The following is a 19836-nucleotide window of genomic DNA, read 5'->3' as shown; positions in this document are numbered from 1 at the left end:
GGCTCCTCCTCTCCAAGCTCCACCTCCTCGCCGGTGATTGGCCGCCTGTGTGCCTCTCCTGAGCTACAGTTCCGGTGGCCAATCAGCGGCGAGGAGGCGGAGCTGTTGAGTGATCCCGGAGGTGTGGCCAGGTTACAGGGGCAGCATATCATCCCGCCCACAGATCGCCTGAGACAGGAGCGGTGTCTCGGTTCCTAAGACCATCGGAAATATGTGTTTTCCGATGGTCTTAGGCGACCCCTGTGAAATGGTCGTTCGACCCCCAAAGGGGTCGCGACCCCCAGGTTGAGAACCGCTGTTTTATAGCAAAGTAAAAACATTTTTTTTTTCAAAATTGTTGGTGTTTTTTTATTTATAGCGCAAAAAAGAAAAAACACAGAGGTGATCAAATACCACCAAAAGAAAGCTCTGTTTGTGGGAAAAAAGGACATAAATTTCATTTGGGTGCAGCATTGCATGACTGTGCAATTGTCAGTTAAATTATGGCCACATCGCAAAAAATGGCCTGGTCAGGAAGGGGGGGGGGATTCTCTGGAAGCCAAGTGGTTAAATACCACTAGGATACGATGGGGCTTGAAAGATGTTTGCTTACATGCTGACAGTATTTTTTACGGCAACAGCAAATAGGTTAAAGAATATCTAAATTTAAAGGTTAAAGCGGTTCTAAAGGCTGAAGGTTTTTTTTATGCATTTTGGTGAAAAACCTTCTGTGTGTAACTCTCCCTGCCCCCCCCCCCCCCATTCTTACCTGAGCCTGATCTTGATCCAGCAATGTGCATGAGAGCAGCAGCTCCTTCCCATTGGCTCTCATTGCTGTCATTTACAGCCAATGAAAAGGGAGCAAAAGCAGGCCTGAGCCATGGTTTGTGCATCTTCTGGAAACACAGAGCCAGCTAGGGAGTGAGCACACATGAGTGCCCCATAACAAGCAGCTTGCTATGGAGGCATTCGACAGGGAGAGGAGCCAAGAAGAGGAGGATCTAGGCTGTTCTGTGCAAAACCACTGCACAGAGCAGGTAAGTATGACATGTTTGTCATTTAAAAAAAAAAAACCTTTACAGTTACTTTAAGACAACCTGTTCCCATCACAGTGGTAACACAGACAAGAGCTGAGCAGAAATTTCTCCAATGAAAACTCAGGCATCCATTGCAGGCAGGGTGTAAGCAGGTGCAGTTAGCTAGTCTGCTGCTAGGTGGCTTTGTCGCAAAATAGTGTGGGAATTATGTAAGTGGGTGTTAGGTCCCCTGCTAGACAAAGCCTTCCTGCAGTGATATAATAGGTGGAGCTAGTACCCTTACAAATGCCAGGGTGGGAGGAGCCTAATAAGTTGGGGCATAGAGCCGAACATCCCACAGCCTTGTAGATGTAGTCAGCTATTGTAAATTCAATCTGGCTACTCGGTGAGATCCATCAGATACAAATCTTTATTGGCTACATTCTAAAACAAAACTTGGGTAGCTTGGGTATTGTTTGTGTCCTCTCATAGGCAGCTAAGGCCAAAGGCCCTTAACTGAGCTGAAGCAGCAGTAAGGTATCTTAACACCCAGAACAAGCAATTATTGTCACCCTGACCCTTGTTATGGTCTTATGCAGATTGTGAGCAGGATGCAAAATGCTTTTTAAGCCAGGCTAAGTGTTCTCAGCCATGAGTAATAGTACACCCGAGAGTGAGCATGCTCGGTTGGGTAAAGCCAATGGGGTGAGACAGAGAGAGAGAGAGACTGGTATGTTGCAGAAAAGCACTTTGTTAATCTCAGTTTGACAAAAGCAAACAAGCTGTGGTTCTAGAATACAGTAAGGTTGGTCCAAACCCTGTGGTGCTCCCAAGGGGAAGATAGCTTAACCACTTGCCCTCCAGAGGATTTACCCCCCTTAATGACCAGGCCTCTTTTTGCTACTCGGCGCTGCACTAATTCAACTGATAATTGCGCGGTCATGCAATGCTGTACCCAAACAAAATTTACGTCTTTTTTTTCACACAAATAGAGCTTTCTTTCGGTGGTATTTGATCATCTGTGCGCTTTTTATTTTTCACGCTATAAACAAAAAAAGGCCAAAAAATTTGAAAAAAAACAATATTTTTTACTTTCAGCTATAAAAAATATACAGTAAACTCAAAGTTGGTTATAAATTTAGGCCAAAATGTATTCTGCTCCATGTTTTTGGTAAAAAAAATCCCAATAAGTGTATATTGATTGCTTTGTGTGGAAGTTATAGCGTCTAAAAACTATGGTATAGATACTGCAACTTACGCCATTTTTCTGCTATACAGCGCTGCACTAGTTTAATGGACAATTGCGTGGTCATGCAATACGGTACATAAATGAAATTTACATCTTTTTTTTCCCCACAAATTGAGCTTTCTTTTGGTGGTATTTGATCGCCTGTGCGGTTTTTATTTTTTGCGCTATAACAAAAAAGGCTGACAATTTTGAGGAAAAAAACAATATTTTGGACTTTTTGCTATAAAACATGTCCAGTAAAAAAAATGCAAAAATCAAATTTAGTCATAAATTTCTGCCAAAATGCATTCTGCGACATGTCTTTGCTAAAAAAAAAAAACCAATACATGTAAATTAATTGGTTTACGTGAAAGTTATAGCGTTTACAAATGGCGGGAAAGATACTGGGATTTTTAGAGGTTTTTTTATACTAATAATGGCGGCGATCAGTGAATTATGGCGGCGATCAGGGACTTATGGCGGGACCGCGGGACTGCGGCGGACATTCTGACATTGGGGGGTACTGACTTGGGGTCACTGACATCCCCAGAAACACTAATACAGTGATCAGTGCAAAAAGAAAAACGCTGACACTGTACTAATGGCACTGGGGAGGAAGGGGTTAACCTAATTTTGCAGGGAAGGGTTATAGGAGTGAGGGGAGTGTTTTACTAGGGGGCGGGGTGTGTACTGCACAGGACACTACTGATCGAGAAAGAGAAACTCTTCTGTCTCGATCAGCTCGTCCTCGAGCTGACAAGGAAGTGACAGACAGCACAGCTACTGCAGCTGTGCTCTCTGTCACTGTTTACCGCTGATCGGCGGGAAACAGCTGCTAAGGACCGGCTGTGACCCGGCGACTGACATCCGCGGCGGTGATCAGCGGGACAGATAGGGCAGCGGCACGCCTCGTGCGCGCCCCCTATTTGTTTACAAAACACACGTTTTAAAACGTGGTTTTGCCTGCCAGTGCTGCCCTGCCGCCGTATATCTACAGTGGCTGGGCGGCAAGTGGTTAATAATTATGTACCCGTGTTCCACACTTGAGTGACTGCTACAGAAGGTTTGCTCTTGTGTATGTCAACCTGAGGTCAACAATGCTAGCAGGGTTAAGATAAATTTAGTTTGGGCTCCTCTGTAGCCAGTGGAGCAGAGTTTGATTACTTTTGGCTGTTCTGAGTCCTGTTGGTTGCAGGCTGAACTGCTTCCCCTTGCTTTCTAGTGAGTTTTAGAATGTAGTGGGCTGGAAGAGGCAAACCCTGGACCTGCACATATATACAACCTCAGCCAATCCCTAGGAGAAAGAATGCCCAGTAGGAGGCCGAGTTGTGTACAAATGGGCTGGGAGCATGGACCATCAGGGTCCTTTCCTGGAGGAGAACACCCATCCCAGAGGGCTGTTGCCCTTCTGGGCTGTTTAGCTGAAGTCTGCAGGGAGTCAGTGAGGTCCCAGTTTAGGGAGGGCTGGGGAGCTTGTATACCCAAAGGCTTTCATTGAGGTCCCAGCTCAGGGAGAGCTATCCCTAAAGCTGCTGAGTTTGGAGGAAGTCCACTGAAGATCTAGCTTGGAGGCTCACAGTACAGGGTCTGGTTGGTATTGGAAGGAGGCATCCAAGTACACATGGGCACATCGAGTAGAGGCTGGAGAGAGAGATTCTAGAGACTGTTTCTGTTTAACCCTTTGGAAGACTGTTCCAGAGTTGCTGGCTTAGGACTTCTCTTGCAAAGTTTAGTCACCTGAACTGTATGTCTACTACTAGCCCATAGAGGCTCACCCTAAAAAGTCTACTTGCAACCAGAGAGTGTCCTCTGTTACACATTGCACTAAATGTGGAGTATCCCAAGCCTCACCCTACACCCTGTCCATTTTTGGGAGCATTAAAGACATGGACAGCATAACCAATCTAAAAGGTATTCTAACACCTCAATCCAAAACATCCAACAAAGTTTGCCTTTGGATACACTATGGGGTTGATTCGCTAAAACTGTGCAAAATCTGGTGTAGCTGTGCTTGGTAGCCAATCAGTTTCTAACTTCAACTTTTTCAATTAAGGTTTGACAAACAAAACCTTGAAGCTGCTTGGTTTCTGCCAAGCTGCACCAGATTTTGCACTCTCCAGTTTTAGTAAATCAACCCCTTTATCTCTTTAAAGCCAGATAAATGCAATATTAGCAAAACATCTTGAAACTGAAACACTTAGTTCTGCTATACTATGAGCTCCAACACAACTGTTAATTTTTAAAAAGTGCTCTTGAAATAGACCTGTTAATTGTTTTGTAGACTTTCGGTCTTTTTCGTAGACTTACAGATTTCTTCTACCTTCTGGTCCTAATGAAAATGCTCACTAAGACAATTAGAGAGAACAAATATCAAAGAGACATGGACAGCAATACAGACTTGACAGACGTTTTAACACCTCAAGTAAAAAAAAAAAAAAAAGGTTTGGTTTTAGGTACACTTTAGCTCTTAAAAGCTGGATAAATCCAATATTAACAGAGCTTCTTGAAAGTGAAATCCCTAGTTCTGCTAGGGCTCCAATAATGGCTCTGACATAACCATTCCTTTTACAAAAATGCTCTTAAAATAAACCTGTTGACTGTTTTGTAGACTCTTGGTTTTAACACACGAAGCTTCATGCACCCACACATTTAGACAGTGACACACTGTTCCTTCAGATTCCCCCGGCCGTGTTAAAGAATAATCCGCCCACGTTTTTACTTTTTATTTTTTTTATATAACAAAACATTCCAATCCTTGAATCATTCTTAACACGGCTCTGCATGGCGCACTGGTTGTTATCCATGTAATTAATTCACAGATACAAGGGACAGTCCCTGAAAACATCAGAGCATGTCTTATCTACAACACAGAGAATTGGCCTTTACCCTATATTCCTTGCCATGAAAAAAAAAACAAAACAAAAAACATAGAAATGTAGGTTAAATGGCATAAGGAACATTTGACGATACCAGATGTTTTACTAGTGTAAAAATTGTTTTTTATAAGTTGTTGTCTGCTTTATCTCTAATGAAGCAGCATCTCCACGGGGGTATTAAAATGTAATATCAATCATACTAACATTATATTATGTCCTATTGTGCCATGTAGCTATAAAAAATGATATTGAGTCATATATGGGAAAAGAGCATGAAAAAATAGACAAGAATTTGAAACAAAGTAACCGAGATAGAAAAAAAAAAAAGAAAAGAAAAATGTAGGAATTCCAAATAATTTTTATCCTCCTCCTCCAAAGATTTTACTCCCCTTCCTGACCAGGCCATTTGTTGCGATATGGTACTGCGTTACTTTAACTGACAATTGCGCAGTCGTGCAATGCTGCACCCAAATGAAATTTACATCTTTTTTTCCCCATAAATAGAGCTTTCTTTCACTAATATTTGATCGCCTGTGCATTTTTTAGTTTTTGCGCTATGAACAAAAAAAGACCAACAATTTTGAGAGAAAAACAATATTTTTAACTTTTTGCTATCAAATATGTCCAGTAAAAAAATAAAAAAAATGTAATTTCATCATAAATTTAGGCCAAAATTTATTCTGCTCCATGTCTATGCTAAAAAAAAATCCCAATACATGTAAATTAATTGGTTTACCTAAAGGTATAGCGTTTACAAATGGCGGTATAGATACTGGAATTTTTGTTTATTTTTTTACTAGAAATGGCGGCGATCAGCGACTTATAGCGGGACTGTGGGACTGTGGTGGACACTCTAACACTGGGGGCAACAGACTTGGTGTCACTGACATCCCCAGTGACACCAACACAGTGATCGGTGCTAATAAAAAGCACTGACACTGTACTAATGGCACTGGTCAGGAAGGGGTTAACATGTGGGTGTGATCAAAGGGTTAACTGTGTGCTGTTTCACAGTATGCTGTGTGAGTGCTTTCCACTGTAAGCACACTGCTTTGTATGGCTCTGCAAGTTAGAGCCAAATAAAGCAGTGTGCAGGAGCTGACAGGGGAGGGATCTGTGTTGTTTATACACAGGTCTCTCACCCATCAGAGATACTCAGCGATCACCAGGTGCTGGAGAGTAATCACCGGCTGGGACCTGGTGATTGACAGACGAGGCCGCGAATGGCGGGTGGAACACGTAACATGTTCCCAAAAGTGAACTTATCCTTTAAATTGTTGCCTACTCTGGGAGCTGACCCTTTAAGGGGGCAGTGATGTAGTGCTCATGTGGCACTTTCATTAGCTGCACAGTGTTGACATCGTTAGGAACCTGTCCTACCAGCCCTCAAATGTCAGTAGTTGAGCATGAGCTTATGTTGACAGCTCAGTCATAGTTTTGGGGGTGCCAATGAAACATGCTCCAGAACAATGCAGCGAAGCATACATGCAAGACCAGTGGGAAGGGTTTCTGATCCAGCAGCACTGTCATTTGCATCACAACATTGCTAACAACATCTGGAGCCTATACTATAGGCCCTATTCATTGGTAGCTGAACGTGAGCTATCAATGACACCCTGGTCACAGTTACAGGGGTGACAATGCCCCAGAACAATACAGCAACACATATATAAAGACCAATAGAAGGAGCTTCCAATCATTTGACACTTTCATTGGCTGCATAGTGCTGACATTAATGGGAACATGTTCTATTGACATCCAGTCCTCAGTAGCTGAGCATGAAACCATCAAGGCCAGGTGCACCAGGCTTGCTAGATCACCCTGAGATGCTGGACAGCATCCTCTCTGAACCTTAGAATAATCTTGCTTTGTACCCTGTTTCTTGACTATGCTTCCACTTGATTCCAACCTGCACTTATTTGTTATCAACCTTTGGCTTGTTACTGACTATGCTTCTGCTTGATCCCTACTTGCTACATCTGCAACCGGTCCCTAACTTGCTCACCTTCTGATGAGGTGATCTTGAGGACCATGACCTGGAACTACACAGCAAAATCGATCGCTACCATCAAGAGCTCAGCTGAATGCCGGTTAGTGCTGGTCGGTGGGAATATTCTGACCGCTATAGCTACTGGTTTTCGAGCATGACCCTGGACCATGACAGAAACAGCTCTGAGGGTGCATGAAACATACCCCAAAACACTATTTTTATTATTATAAATGCAGCCATCAGAGTTGGTAAGTTAGCACCTATGACGGGGCATTTGGAGAGAGTTTATTTTAACTTAGAATAGTTTAGGGGGCTGAGTGGAGACTAGGGGGGTTTATATAATTTATGAACTTGTCCATAAGGTTTTTTGAAAGGGTTGGAAGAGCCATAGAGATTTTATTGATTACTACTTGACCCGTTTGTCTGCAGCAAATTATCTTCAAGACCACACAGGCAGCTGCCTGAGACATGATGAGGTATAGAAGGGTACATTAGTTTATTAGTGGTTGGAGACCCTTTCCAAAAAAAAGGACTAACCATTAAATTTCCTTTGGTATTTGTTGAAAATACCTGTTGATCCTGCTTTGCATTGACACCAATCTTCAGGTTCATCCTGCCTCTATAGAGTTGCCACTGCATTGTGCATACTCTGAATCTCTAGAAAAATGAATGGCACCTCCATTTGTGGCTTAATATGCCTGTAGAACTTTGAAGATAGTGCTGGGCTATACACCGTTCATGTGTGCCACAATAGCAAGGATCCTAAATCGGCCTCAGCTCAGCCTCCTTCCATCAAACATTTCCCCCTGACTCGTTTCACCCTTTCAGGGCTTAATCATGGATGCCCATGAATTCTCTCCACCTCTGGTGTCAAGGAGCAGGGCAGAACACTTGATTGCCAGCAGTTTATCCATGAGCCTCACTGTCACCATAGTGTTGAGCAGACCAGTGGCAAGTGTGACACACAATGGCTTAGTAATGCCCACCACCCAGCTCTAAAGTGTGCAAGAACTAAAGAGCACATATGTAGAGATATCACTTGCACACCATTAGCAGACGTTATAAGCAAACCATTTATTAACCACCATAAAACTCATCACTACCTGACTGAGGAAGAAATCTTCAGTGGCCCCAAAATGTCACTCTGTTATATGGTAGTAAATAAATGGACTTTGTAATTTGACAACACCATCCATCATTTCACTGTTGCACTCAGGAATTCTGCAGCTGTAAGGATTGCACAAGTATTTAGAGCAAAGTAATGGTCACAGGACCATTGAAAATGAATATAAAACAGTATTTATGGAACTATTTTATTGGCTTGTTTCAACATGGTTCAACTATTTATTGTGGGCCCTGCTAGAATACTGAGAGAAGTGATATGCTTTAGTAGTCATCATATTTCTAATTCAGAGCTGCACAGGGTAATTCCTGTTTTTTTCCACCAGTGATTTTAGGAGGTTATGTGACTTGTGATATCATTTGCAGAACCTCCTGGGAGGGGCTTGTAGAAGAGAGGGGGGCCTCCCTTTGCGACTCTGCATGGCAGGTAACAGGAGAGTCTCTTATCTCTTTTGAACACACACAGGAAATACTCTCTATCTCATGGGACAGTGTCCAAGTTAAAGGTAAGTCTCTCTACCCCTCCTTCTCTTGTTTGCCCTTTCTCTTTCTTAATCCCTTGTCACTGAACAGTCTTATTATCTCTTTTTCTCTCTCTTCATCCTTTTCTCAAAGACTCAAAATAACAAAACTGGACCTAGGCAACTCTAGCTCTAGGCAACTGATGTCATACATCCAAGGAGTCTTCAAGAGGCTAGGAGGAGTTTTCTCGGCTAAGCACACTCTCCTGCCTGCATGCATGAGCTAAGGGCAGATGGATTGCAGTAAGTACAGTAAATGTGACATGAGTCATCTGCACTTACTCAAGATGGCCATGGCCAGAAATGCTGGGGGGGGGGGGGAGATTTCAAAGCGATTTTGCAACAAAAAAACCCCCAAAAGCATGGAGATATGGATGGATGGGTGAGTGTGCTTTAAATATTAAAAATTAATTAATAGCATTTTTGCTTTGTGTTGCTTAGATATAATGTAGTTCTGTATGCAAGGTTGGCTCCATATCAGGGGCGGACTGACCATTTGGAAACTTGGGCGCTGCCTGAGGGCCCGGGGTCAGTAAGGGGCCCCATGAGATGCCCCTGGTACCTTTTTCATAGGCTTTTCTGAGTTTGGGCAAGGACACAGGGGCCCCATGATCCCCTATTGCCCGGGGGCCCGATGAGTTGTCAGTCTGCCCCTGCTCCAAATGATATTGCAAGAGAAAGCAGTCACCCTGAAACAGAAACATGGGGTAGCACTAGTAGTCATTGCACCAGCTTAAACTGGAAAATAGGCATGGAATAAAAGATAAAGAAGCTGCATACTAAATCAGTGATTAAATCAGCTACTGAAAGTGCCTAAAAATGGAGGCTTAAATATCACTTTAAATCATCCCCTCTTAGTCTGCATACTTGTTGGAAACCTCTATTTGGGAAGACCCATTGAAGGACCCTCTCCATCCAGATTCTGATAAAGTCTGTCAAAATAGCCGGAAGGTGATGCTTATAGACGCAATTACTGATTGAAACTCATCCGCTTCATAGGACAGACAGAATCAGCAAATCAGCAGAGAGGAAGGCAGAGAATGGATCAGTGAGAGACAGGTTAAGTGCGTCTAATTGCCAGAATAGGACCGAGAGATTTTTTTACCTTTTGACATCTGCTGTCAACTGTTCCCCTTCAGCCTTTCTGCAAATCATATAACTGCCTAACTGCACCGGACAGCCAGCTGACAGGTTGGAGTTCCACTCAGCAAGCACCCCAGGGATAATTGTTGTGTGGGTGGAACTGTGGTATCTTCAAGTAAGAAAATTAATGTTTGCAGATTTAAGCCTGGGAAAGGGAGATTTCCAAATTTATAACAAGCTGCTTTGTCAGTCAGAAAGGCAGGTTTTAATTATTACCAATATCACCATTGGTATGGGTTCTCTGCTAGAATGGAGGATTCTGCCCCAGTTATTTTAATGTTGAGATTTTATTAGGTGACTTATTTTTAACAGAAAAGCAGAGATTGTGTGATACTGAGCCATCTGTGCAGAATTGCAGATCAGATGGATCTGCAAAGGTTTCAAAAGTGGATATGAGCCCAAAATATATACTATATTGCCAAAAGTATTGGGCCGCCTGCCTTTACACGTGCAAGAACTTTAATGGCATCCCAGTCTTAGTCCGTAAGGTTCAATATTGAGTTGGCCCCGCCCTTTGCATCTATAACAGCTTCAACTCTTCTGGGAAGGCCGTCCACAAGGTTTAGGAGGGTGTCTATGGGAAGGTTTGACCATTCTTCCAGAAGCACATTTGTGAGGTCAGGCACTGATGTCGGAGGAGGCCTGGCTCACAGTCTCCACTCTAACTCATCCCAAAGGTGTTCTATCGGGTTGAGGTCCCAAACTCGCTCATCCATGTCTTTATGGACCTTGCTTTGTCCACTGGTGCGCAGTCATGTTGGAACAGGAAGGGGCCATCCCCAAACTGTTCCCACAAAGTTGGGAGCATGAAATTGTCCAAAATGCTAATGCATTAAGAGTTCCCTTTACTGGAACTAAGGGGCCAAGCCCAACCCCTGAAAAACAACCCCACACCATAATCCCCCCTCCACCAAACTTTACACTTGGCACAATGCAGTCAGGCAAGTACCATACTCCTGGGAACTGTCAAACCCAGACATGTTCATTGGATTGTCAGATGGAGAAGTGTGATTCCTCACCCCAGAGAACACGTCTCCACTGATCTAGAGTCCAGTGGCGGCGTGCTTTACAGCACGGCTTCCGATGCTTTGCATTGCATTTGGTGATGTAAAGCTTGGATGCAGCTTCTCCACCATGGAAACCCATTCTATGAAGCTCTCTATGGACTGTTGTTGTGCTAATCAGGTCTTTAGCTTTTGACTATGTGTCACTTTATGTTGGTCTATCACATAAAATCCCAATAAAATACATTTACGTTTTTGATTGTAACATGACAAAATGTGGAAAATTTCAAGGGTATGAATACTTTTTCAAGGCACTGTATTGTACCTTTCCTTGCCATGCAGGTCTCTTTGCATTGTACTTCTTGGTTTATACTATATTTACTCAATGTTTTAATTATTGTGCCATCAGCGTGCGGTTGTGTAACTATGTGAACTCCATTACACATACGAATGCCCCTCTCTCTGCAATGTGTGTTGTACTCTTGTAAACTCGTAATAAAGAAATATTTCAGAAGAGGAGGTCTTATGTTCAAGTGCATGCCATCAATTTTTTGGATGTCTGAGACAATTATTGAGTGCAAAACAAATGGTAAATTCACCAGGCATCAATCCGACCGTATTTAATGCAAAAGTTTACAGATGCCGTAAAAGGAAATCAAAAGTTGTTTCAGAAACGATCAATTGCTCCATATGCCGCATCATCAGCATGATTGGAAATGAATTTGATTCGAATTTTCCAATCCGATCATCCTTCTTCTTTTCCTGAATTGCGTGAATATCAATTGAAAGTGATTAAAAGGGTAATGAAAAAGACTGATAATTGCTTGATTCCCTCAGAGTATTGCCAAATGATCGAGAAGATGTATCAATGGCCGAGGTTAAAGGGACCCTGTCACCAGACCAATTATTTTACCAACGTAAGGTTATATGTGCATTTACTGTATTTTATGTATTTTTTTATCTGTAAAAGTCACCCTAGTGTAGACTTCCAAAAGCCCAGAGACTGCTGCTGTACGCTGCCATTTTGGATGTGATGTCAGGAGCCCCAGCAGACTCAAAGCTGTCACTCAAGTGTCACTCTATATTGACCTTTTTCAACACAGATGAACTCTCTGGAAACCCCTGCGAAAAATGACTATATCTTATGTATAACTCATGATACATTAGTGTGATGGTCATTGGGAAGAATTACCCCTTTACAGATAGCTAAGAAGATCAATGGTGTCAGTGGGAAATTATCTGAGAGGCAGAAATTGCTCCTTGTTCAAGGATCCCGTAGCAACCTTTGGGGGACCCTAAGGTTCCATGGAACCCTAAGTTAAGAAACTCTGCTCTATAGTATTCCCATTTGCTACTGCTCTGTTAGCTACATAAAAGATTATGTAGGAAGGTCAAGAGAGGAGCTGAGCTAGCAGAGAGTAATTGGACACTCCTAGAAGAGGAAAGGGCTATGCAGTGCAAAGAGGCAGGGGGCTGCTAGGGAATTGACTCTTGCTAGTTACATTTTTAAATTACAGAGGCACACTACAAGTGAATAAAACATATTTATGGAAAAGAAAAATACAGGAGGAGTGTTACTGGCCAGATCACCAGGTGAAAACAGGAAAAAAAGCCTAAAAAAAGAAAACTAATACAAACAGCACATTTAATGACTGGTAAGCTGCAATATACTACATTTATTATTATTATTTTTATTATTATTATACAGTGTTTATATAGCGCCAAAAAGTTTGCTTAGCACTGTACAATATAGTGGGGGACAGTACATGAGACAATGAGATCCCGTCAGATGAAGTCCGGACGTGACGAAACGCGTTAGGAGAGTGACGTCAAGACGCACGCACGCCAAACCGGAAGTGTCGCCGCGGCCATCTTTTTGGTGGTGTACATGTGGTTTTCTAAATGTTTGTAAAAAGCCATTGAAGGAGTAATGCTGGGAGCCAGATTCTGTTTTCTTTTATGAAAGTTTGGATTAAATTTGTTCCTTTAATATGGATTCTGCCTAAAAGCCTGTTTATTTTCATGAGGATATTGGAGGATTGCCCTTGAAGTAAAGCATTGGAAAGGAAGGAGTACTTTTGTTAGCTCATGCCTGAAAACAACTATCAGAGGGTAATAGTACCTGGTATCATTTGTGGCTGGATTAAAAAGGGTACTAGTACCTAGTATCACTATTCACTAGGGGTTGTGCACAGAGTGTTTTTTTGGAATTGAAGTGGTTGATCACAAAGTGTGTGGTTATATAGTGATCACGGAGTTTTCACTTTTTGGGTTTGAATTTTATACAAATTAAAAGAATATTTATATAAGTTTTTTTTGTTTTTTTTTTTGCACAATTTAAGAGTGATTTTTGTGTTGAGCACTGAGTGGAGTGTTATATATGTAAAAGATAATGCACTATGGTTTTTCTTTTCTTTTATTTTGAGGTATTTCAGAATATCTAGGACTGATTTCCTTCTAACTGCATCAAGGTGGAAAATTGGGATTTGGACATTGGACACAATTATTATTTAAAAAAATATTTTTTTGGACACAATTCACATATTTTATAGATTTTATTTTTTTGATTATATGAATTTATTATACTTAATTTATGGTTATCACAAAAAGGTTATGTGAGAGAGTACATGGGACAATACAGTAACAAAACAATATACGAGAGGTTCGAGGGCCCTGCTCTTTTGAGCTTACAATCTAGGAGGGAGGGGATAGTGGTACAGGAGGAAGTGGCTGTGGGGGATGGAGTGGTAGGAGGAGTGGAGGAGATCGGCTGTTAGGTGAGGGCAGGGTGGGCTTACCTGAAGAGATGGGTTTTCAGGGTGCGCCTAAAGGTGAGGAGGGTAGGTGACAGTCTGATGGATTGGGGTAGTGAGTTCCAGAGGATGGGGGAAGTCCTGGAGAAGTCCTGCAGTTGGGCGTGGGAGAAGGAGACCGGGGAGCTAGAAAGTAGGAGGTCTTGTGAGGAGCGAAGAGTACGGGTTGGGTAATATTTGGGTATCAGGTCGGTGATGTAGTTAGGGGCAGTGTTATGACTGGCTTTGTACGTCAATGTTAGTAGTTTGAATTTAATGCGTTAGGCAATCGGAAGCCAATGGAGGGAATGACAGAGGGGGGTGGCAGATGCGGAGCGGTTGGTAAGTTTTTTTTGGGTTTAATACCGCTGTAAATCTTTAACCCTAGTGTCTAACTAGAATCCAGACCTACAGCAGTCTCTGGTGTTCTCCAATATATGAAGACAAAATTAAGATATAATGTGCCAGGGTTATGAAAAGGACAGAGTGGCCATTTTTAATCTGTTTTGTAAATACCATTTATTAAAGGAATCCCTCTCATCATGGCATATGGTTGCTGAGCTGAGGGATTTACTCAAAAAAATACTCCACATAGCATCTGGCACAGTTGACTATTAAAGATAATGATGCCTCATTCATGTCTTTTTTTTAGCTAATATGGCTTGGCGGAAGACTGGAAACTATAATGGTGTGGGGTCAATGTTATCGGAATAATTTATGATATTATAATTTAAAGCAGTAGTAAACACCACATCAAGAGTTGTACCTGTTATTACAAGGAATATCTCCTAAACGGTGTACTTTTCTGCAGCCATTGACATCACCACTGCACGTGCATGCCGTCCTTTCAGAGTTCTGTGCCGCAGCCATTATTCCAGTCCGCATGCACAAGTGACAGCATTGTGGGTGACCACTCAAACGGCTGGAGCTCACAAAGACCGGGTGAATATGGAAGCCTTGTCAGTGGTGATAGCATGCCTCTGAAGACCGTCTTTTTAAGGTGAATATTTCATAATGCGTTAATATGTGAAACATACTAGCACATTATGCCCTTAACTTGCAGGGAGATTTTTTTTTTTTAAGCAAGAATTTACTACCACTTTAAAGGATAAGTTCACCTTTTGGACAAAAATAATAAATGCACATTTTTTTACAGGTAAAAAAATGTGCATTTATTATTCTTATCCAAAAGACCCTGGAAAGCATTGAACCAGCGATCATTAGATCACCGACGCCATGCAGGTCTCCTGCAGACCTGTCAGAATATCTGCTTGCCGTATGGGATGTACTGGATGTATGGGCTGTACGGGGTGTATGGGATGTACTGGATGTATGGGCTGTACGGGGTGTATGGGGTGTACGGGATGTACAGGATGCACGGGATGTATGGGCTGTACGGGGTGTATGGGGTGTACGGGATGTACAGAATGCACGGGATGTATGACCAAGCAGATATTATGACAGGAAGCTTCAATGAACTACCACAGCGCTTCACAGCACTCTGGTAGTTCACTGAAACCTACAAGCCCACAGCCGCTAAGGTTGCCGGGACCTGCAGTTCATTTATTCATACAAGTCCCTGCGTGGCCGCACTGTTTTCAAATCTGACAGATAGAATGGGGAAACTTCTCCCTCTGTTATCTGTTAGAGGGAGGGGGGAGGCAGGCATGGCTGAAGCTATTATTATTATTATTATTATACAGTATTTATATAGCGCCAAAGGGTATGCTCAGCACTGTACAGTAGCAAGGGGGACAGAACATGAGACAAGACAGTAACAATACAATACACGAGGGGTTCGAGGGCCCTGCTCTTTCGAGCTTACAATCTAGGAGGGAGGGGAAGGTGGTACAGGAGGAGATGGCTGTGGGGGATGGAGTGGCGGGAGGAGTGGAGGAGGTTAGTTGTTAGGTGAGGTCGGGTGTTAGATGAGTTTGGGGTAGGCTTCCCTGAAGAGGAGGGTTTTCGGGGTGAGCCTGAATGTGAGGAGGGTAGGTGACAGTCTGATGGATTGGGGTAGGGAGTTCCAGAGGATGGGGGAAGTCCTGGAGAAGTCCTCCAATCGGGCGTGGGAGGAGGAGACCAGGGAGCTAGAGAGTAGGAGGTCCTGTGAGGAGCGGAGGGCACGGGTAGGGTGGTATTTGGGTATCAGGTCAGTTATGTAGTTCGGGGCGGCATTGTGAATGGCTTTGTAGGTCAGAGTTAGCAGATGGAATTTGATGCGTTGGTCAATCGGGAGCCAATGAAGGGATTGGCAGAGGAGGGAGGCAGATGTGGAGCGGTTGGTGAGGTGGATGAGTCTAGCCGCTGAGTGTAGGATCGACTGGAGTGGGGATATCATTCGTTTGGGTAGGCCAGTGAGAAGGGAATTGCAATAGCCCAGGCGTGAGGTGATGAGAGAGTGTACGAGTTGTTTGGTGGTGTCTGGGGTGAGGAATGTGCGTATCTTGGAGATGTTGCGGAGGTGGAGCCTGCAAGATCTAGATAGCAGTTGGATGTGGGGTAGGAAGGAGAGGTGGGAGTCCAGGGTGACACCCAGGACTTTGGCGTGTGGGGTGGGAGAGATGGTGTTGTTGTTAGTAGTGATGGAAAGAATGGGGGGGGGGCACGGGGTGGGGGGAACATGTTACATGTTAGACCCTAAAGATGGGTGGAACATGTAACATGTTCCCAAAGGTTAACTTATCCTTTAAGTTTAATACTTAAACTGATGTTTTATATCTGTTCTATTTATGCAATTTACATTTTACATGTTAACTTTTAATGTAGGAAAAAGGATTCCCAGAGTAATGTGGTTAATCTAAAGACACAGTACAGTAGTAGCAGCCTGTCTTTATCTGACTGAAACTTTGATGAGTTGCGATGAGTAATTCAGTTTGTAAATTGCAGTTTGACTATAACTAGAGGGAAACCTGTGTGAAACAATTAATCATCATTGCCTATTAGCCCCTTATGCACCAATTACTGTTCTTTTCATCACATTGCCTGATTCGATCAATCAAAGGCCTTATTTTTGCAGCATCAGAAAAGCTGGTCTGTGCCTTTGGAAATACCTATGTACTGTCTATCTATCCAATAGTTAGATGACTGTGCATGTCATACTCATATCTCTCTACTATACAAGTATGCTGGTCTATTGTCTTTTGAACAAAACCCATCTCAGATTTCTCCTATGGGAAGCTCAGATTTGCACCCGAAAGCCTCTTTTACTTGTAGACACAATTAGCCTTCGGCTAGAGAATTTAGAACATCAGAGTAGTATTTGCTGTCACAAGAGTCAAATGTCAAAGAGTGTGCTAGTGACCTTTTCATGGAAACTTTCTACTAATCATTGGTCACTGGTGAGCATCTCAAGAGTCTCCATCCGCTGTCCTAATTAGCGTGCCTTGCGTTAAGGTAATCATACCATCTTTTCAGTCTTGTGACTTTAATATATGTTATCATACAAGGCAGGTCTTTTGGGCATCCCTGTTTTCTGGAGCAAGGTGAAAGGTCACCCTTGTCCATACACCTGGGGTTAAGGAAGGACGGGTCTCGTAGACCCACCATCCTTGAGGATGTCTCGGTATTTTCATGATTTATTGCAGAAGCATGGAGACACATTGTATTATGCTCTGTCATTTATCATTTGTTTCTATAGATCACCGTGAAGGAAATATCTTTGGACCAGAGAAGGACACGTCCCTTTCTGGGCATGTAATGGAACGTGATATTTTTGCCTGTAATTCCTAAACGACCTTGCTTCCTAGCGACATACTTCCAGTAATTTTACAGGTTAGAGATCTCATTTTCTTTTCAGGCTGTATTAATCTTCTGAAGGCTGAAGCTACATGGAACATGTACATCACTGCATTAGATGTTCTTTTAGAAAAGTGACAGAGAACCAATAAATACTCAGCAGAAAGTGAAAAGGCAAACACATCATTAGCTTGGCAAACCATTAAAAGAAATGTATAGTGTTTTTGTACAGTATATATATATTTTCCCTATTTATTAAAGCTGAACTTCAGGTGGATAAAAGACACAAATTAATGCAATTATCAATAAATCATTAAATTTATTTTTTTTTATCTAACTAGTGTATGTACCTGAATGTGGTTTGGTATCAGCCTCTTGCAGTAGTCTATACAGCAGCACTCAGAGTGGGAGAGGGAATCAATAATTTATGTTGAATGCAAATATGCTGACAAGAGACAGTGATATGAGCACAGAGCAGACTAGAGTCTAGAGCAGTGGTCTCCAAACTGTGCCCAGGGGCCAGTTGTGGCCCTAGGCTTGCCTTTACCTGGCCCTTGAGGCACTATTCCACCAACTGACACCATCTATGAAGCACTATTCCTCCCACTGACACCATTGATGGAACAGTATTTATCCCATTGGTACCGACAATGTGGCACTATTTATTATTATTATTATTATACAGTATTTATAAAGCACCAATAGTTTGCTCAGCGCTGTACATTACAAAGGGGGACAGAACATGTGACAGAACAATACCAATACAATGTGATACATGAGGGGATGGAGGGCCCTGCTCTTTCGAGCTTTTCCTTCTATTCAAACCAATGATGGTGAATTGCTTATGCCCACTAATGCTGAGACATTTTTTATTCTCACTGGTCACAACCCAGCCCCCCTAAACTCTGAAGGACAGTAAATTGGCCCTTTGCTTAGAAAATGTGGAGACCTCTGGTAAAGGGATGACCTCATCAGTCTTCTGTTGCTCTTTCCCTGTCCAGTCAGCAAGCAAGAGATGGAGAGAGACCAGCACTGTATTATGTAACTTGTCATCTATCTGGCGGTGTTGTGTAATGGGCTGTATAAATCTCATGACTAGATGGAAATACAAATCCTTTTGCAAGTAGAACTCCTTCATTTGTATTCTATATGAGTATTTAGCTGTTTTCCCCTAAAAATACCTGTTGCTTTGGAGCTGTAACATAGCTCCTCCCTTTTCCTTCAGTTAAACCTGTATACTTGAGTGAGCTGAGCATACATGGGTTGGTCCCTGATGAAGGCATGTGATGCAGTGACGCAACGCGTAGGAAGGAGTCAATGATGTCATGCCACAAACTTGAAGTGAGCGTTTCACCATCTTTTGAGTGACAAAAGTCAATGTATCTGTCAGGAATGGACTCACCACTGGTGGTGGGACTCACCTGCCGTGTGAGCTGCAGTACCAGGGCTGGCCAGCGGGTGCTCTCAGCAGCCAGAAGCTTAAGCCTGCAATCAAGTCATCACCTGAGGCTGATTGCAGGAGGTGTATTTAAGGAGTGGCCAGGCCTGCAGTCAGTTCCTTGGTGTATGTTTCCCATGAGCCCCTGTACCTGCATCCTGTCTGCTTCCTGCCTGATCCTGTTTCTGCTTTGATCCAGACTCCGAACAAACTCCGCCTGTCCTGACCTCGGCTATTCCTGACCACTCTTCTGCCTGCTCCTTTGTGTCTCATCTACCCGATGGTTCCTGACCCGGCCTGCCTGACCACTCCACCTCACCAGCCCTGACTGCTCTTGTCTGTGTTCATTCCGTTATCAGTTGGAGGTTTGGTTTTGTTATATTGTGCGTTTTATATTTGTGTATAACCCTTAATAAATTATATTGTTACACCATGCTTGAGCCTGCATTTCCCTGTGTCAGTTTACACATCTCCGGTCTTACCGGGAGCCCTGACAGTATCTTAAGGAGAACACAGCCTTTCAATCTGTAGTGCACCAGAAATTGTGCATATTTTATTGTGAGTGTTATTTTATTCTTTTTAATAAAATGTTTCTGGTATAGCAGAGAGCACTATGATTGTTCACTCATTTTAAGCTTTTGGATACAATTTGTTTATCGGAGGAGGAGGATTGATGTGGATTGAGATTCTCGGAAACTGCAGAGAGGATTACCAGTTATGGTTATCCTGACCCTGGTTTAAAGGGGAGGGCGCCTTGGACCTAATATACCTTAAGTCATACAAAGAAAGTGAGGGCAACTGAGTGTTGCTGCTGGGATCTGCACGTATTGGGTGAATATGATGTACAATTTATTGGAAACAATCGCAATCTCCGGTCCCGATATAAAGGGAAGGTGCAGTAGACCTAATTTTATCCTACGGCATAAAAAGAAGGTGAGGACATCTGATCGTTGGTGCTGGGATCTACATGTATATGGTGAAATTGGTGC

Source organism: Staurois parvus, unplaced genomic scaffold (assembly GCF_062004578.1).
Source record: "Staurois parvus isolate SC_StPar_1 unplaced genomic scaffold, SC_StPar_1.0 ptg000184l, whole genome shotgun sequence".
Lineage (NCBI taxonomy): Eukaryota > Metazoa > Chordata > Amphibia > Anura > Ranidae > Staurois > Staurois parvus.
This window is presented reverse-complemented; position numbering follows the sequence as displayed.